Source organism: Anomaloglossus baeobatrachus, chromosome 6 (assembly GCF_048569485.1).
Source record: "Anomaloglossus baeobatrachus isolate aAnoBae1 chromosome 6, aAnoBae1.hap1, whole genome shotgun sequence".
In the NCBI taxonomy this organism is placed as follows: Eukaryota; Metazoa; Chordata; class Amphibia; order Anura; family Aromobatidae; genus Anomaloglossus; species Anomaloglossus baeobatrachus.
Genome location: NC_134358.1, coordinates 316,757,290 through 316,761,134, shown reverse-complemented (window position 1 = coordinate 316,761,134; position 3,845 = coordinate 316,757,290).

Sequence of the window (3,845 nt, the reverse complement as noted above, 5' to 3'; positions counted from 1 at the left end):
TACTGGAGTGACTGGAGTGACGTTACAGCACAGCTCCACTGAGCACCGCTCTGCACCGGCGCAGCCTGCACTCACTAAAGTTTCCCTCACAGCAAAAGGTAGCACATACTCATAGATTCACACCACTAATGTGAGGGAGCATGGAGGACTGATAGATATACACAGAGAGAGGATAGACAGTATAGAGAGGACAGGATAGAGAAAGGGAGAATGAGAGGTAGGGGATAGCGATAGATAGACATAGAGGGATAGATAATATAATTATCAATCTATCACCTATCTATTATCTATTTATTATCTATCTATCTATTTATCAATATCTATCAATCTATCATCTATCTATCTACTATCCCTCTATCTATGTATCTATTTATCTATCAATTTCTTATCTATTTATCCACCAATCAATAATCTATCCATCCATCATCTATCCATCCATCCATGCATCCATCCATCCTATCTATCTATCTATCTATCTATCTATCTATCCATCTATTTATCTATCTATCTATCTATCTATCCATCTATTTATCTATCTATCTATCTATCTATCTATCTATCCATTATCTATCTATCCATCTATTTATCTATCTATCTATCTATCCATTATCTATCTATCCATTATCTATCTATCTATCTATCTATCTATCCATCCTTCTATCTATCTATTATCTATCTGTCTGTCTGTCTTCCAAATATAGTTTGTTTCTGACAAACATATAGAAGCTAAATAATAAAATCTTGGCTACAGCAATAAACTTGAGTTCTCCGCCTATAATTCTGAATATGTAGTTGCTATACCTTGTAACCCGAGTAGTATATATATATATATATATATATATATATATATATATATATATATATATATATATATATATATGGGACTGCTGGACCATATTGTCATCCAGCAAAGCCACTCTCATCTGCGTTGGTGATATATATATACCATCCCTCTCTCTTATAGATGAGTGTGGCTTTGCTGGATGACAGTATGGTCCAGCAGTGCCCCTCGTGCCTTTATTTCTTCATACCCTCCCTGGGTCACTAATGGATGTGACTCCCCCATTCCTGACCTCACCTGATGGCAGGGTTAATATGCCATGATCAGGTATATACAATGTACAGCACACATCCAGGCAGTGTGGTATACGGGAATGCAGGTGACAGTAGCAGCAGGGCACATGTCTGAGCCCAGGGTGGACCCCAGCACTTAGACCCCCTGCTGAGAACCTTTATGTAATCTCTGATGTAGCTACAAAGGCTGAGCCCAGATCATCTATCACCATCACCAACACAAATGATGACAGGCTGACAAGGGGGAAATAAATGAAATCTCCTGCTAGCATGTTCCATACAGGAGCAGGGCAGTCTTATTTCTGCGATGTACAGCGATCACATAAATGCACACCTGGCAGAATACATCTGACAGCGACCTCTTATTATGTTCTTCCAGCACATGCACTTCAATTTGTTGTTTGTCCAGGAGGACATATAGCAGCCCCCAGGTAGCTCCATCCCCATCACTGGGGTCGGAGTATAGAGCTGTCTGCTGTAAATGACTCCCCAGCCTGAAGACGTCTCCATCAGCTCCTTGTGCTGCCCTGAAGCCCCCAGTCATTGTGCTGTGCACAGAGCTGAGTATGGAGCTGCCTATTGCTTCTGTGCTGTACACTGGTATCACTTGTATGGAAAGGTCACACTGGATGTCATTTGTCAGGAGGGCCCAGCAGGGCAGAAGCAGCAGATCAATGAGAGCCTGCCCAATATATACTCTGTATACTCCCATATATCCCTCCTCGGTGTCACTATTTCTTGTATCCACACAGCAGTAATAGCCAGCACTTGGAAGGCTGAGAGTCTAATAACGATGTGCTACACAAGCTAATATTGCAAGTCTCCCATGCTGTGCCTCAAGTAAAAGGAGTTTCAGAGACTTGTTCAAGGTCATCCTCTAATGACCCATATCTAATACACAGGTTGTTAAGACTTCAGTCATTGTCTTCTAACTAAAGCGGTGCTGAAGTAACATGACCTCTTCTAATGCTACAGAAACTCGTTCTTTTCAATTCTACCCGGCAATGCAATAGTTACGCCACAAAATCTTTGTCTTAAAGGAAACCACTTCTAATAAGTAATATTCAACAAACAGAGCATGCTACCTACATTGATACCCTTTAATCTGCTCATGCTGATAAAACATCAATAATCTCATTTCTCCCATGGCATTAAAACGTTTCAGTTAAGCATTAAATCCTTACCACTAAGGTTAAGTAACTCTTAATCACCCTAATGATGAAATACATGTTTAGAAGATGACACTCCAAACTACGCTTTATATATCCATAAAGCAAAGGCTTAGATAACATTATAAACAAAACCATGATATAGTTACAAATAGAGTGGTCAATGTTTACAAATAGAATGTTCAATATTTACAAATAGAATGCTTAATATTTACAAATAGAATGCTCATTATCTACAAATAGAATGGTCAATATTTACAAATAGAATGGTCAATATTTACAAATAGAATGCTCAATATCTACAAATAGAATGGTCAATATTTACAAATAGAATGCTCAATATCTACAAATAGAATGTTCAATATTCACAAATAGAATGCTCAATATCTACAAATAGAATGCTCAATATTTAAAAATAGAATACTCAATGTTTACAAATAGAATGCTCAATATCTACAAATAGAATGCTCAATATCTACAAATAGAATGCTCAATATTTAAAAATAGAATACTCAATGTTTACAAATAGAATGCTCAATATTTACAAATAGAATGCTCAATATTTACAAATAGAATACTCTGCAGGGCCTCTGCTTGTTCTTGGTGCTGGTTTATTATATTCCCACCTCAGTTTACACTTCTGATTCTCCTCATTCTACTAGAAGTCTAGGATAATCTTCTATTTTCCTAAAAACACAATCGCATGAAATCTTCAGCTTCCCCTGTCTCCTCCATCCTTGCTGCTCATGTTTATGGTTCATTATCCTTGTACTAAGGAGAAAACATTTCCTAAACATAAATTAATGACAGCTTTACTTTCTATCTGATACCCTGCATGTACAATACACTTAATGAACCTATTAATAGGCATGCTTTCTGCACTCATCCAGCTTGTTCTTGTATCTTAGAACAGAGTACATATAAGAAAATGAAAGATCTTACCTTGCTTTACAAGTGTTGAAGGATCAAGTATGATTGCATTTAAACCATAGCTAGGGGCTGACACTGCTGCTTGCATTGACCAGGACATGAGCCTTTAATTACACTTACAGTAAATCACCACTATGCAAAAAAATATAGTTTCTCTTAAAATGATTTTTTATTTTTACAGATCCAATTAATTGAAAGTAGCAGATAAAAGGCGAATATGCCTAATGACTTCAATGAAACCCTGAGGGCTTTCTATCTAAAGGAGCACAAAAAGTATCACATCAAACAGAGGTGTAGGTACCTCCTCACAGTCAGCTTGACCTAATTTTAATGACCCGGGTGCAAATATATATTTAGACTCTCTTTTCTTTTATTGCCTAAGAACAATACATGAACATATCTAATTTTGCAGAGTGTCAGGCTGCAAAGACATTTTAATCATAGCCAGTCTCCGGTGGAAATTGCAGTTGATGTAATTTTTGGATTACAAAAGATTTAGGAGAAAAAGCTGAGGCAGACATTTATTTTATTTACTATAAAAATGGAAAAGGGTCATGTCACTTCTCAAAGCAGAAGTGCTGCTTTCACCCTGAATAAAAGAGCACTTGACCTGTACATGAGACTTAATAAACATCAATAGAACTCAATTAAAGCAACAGTTACTGACCGGCC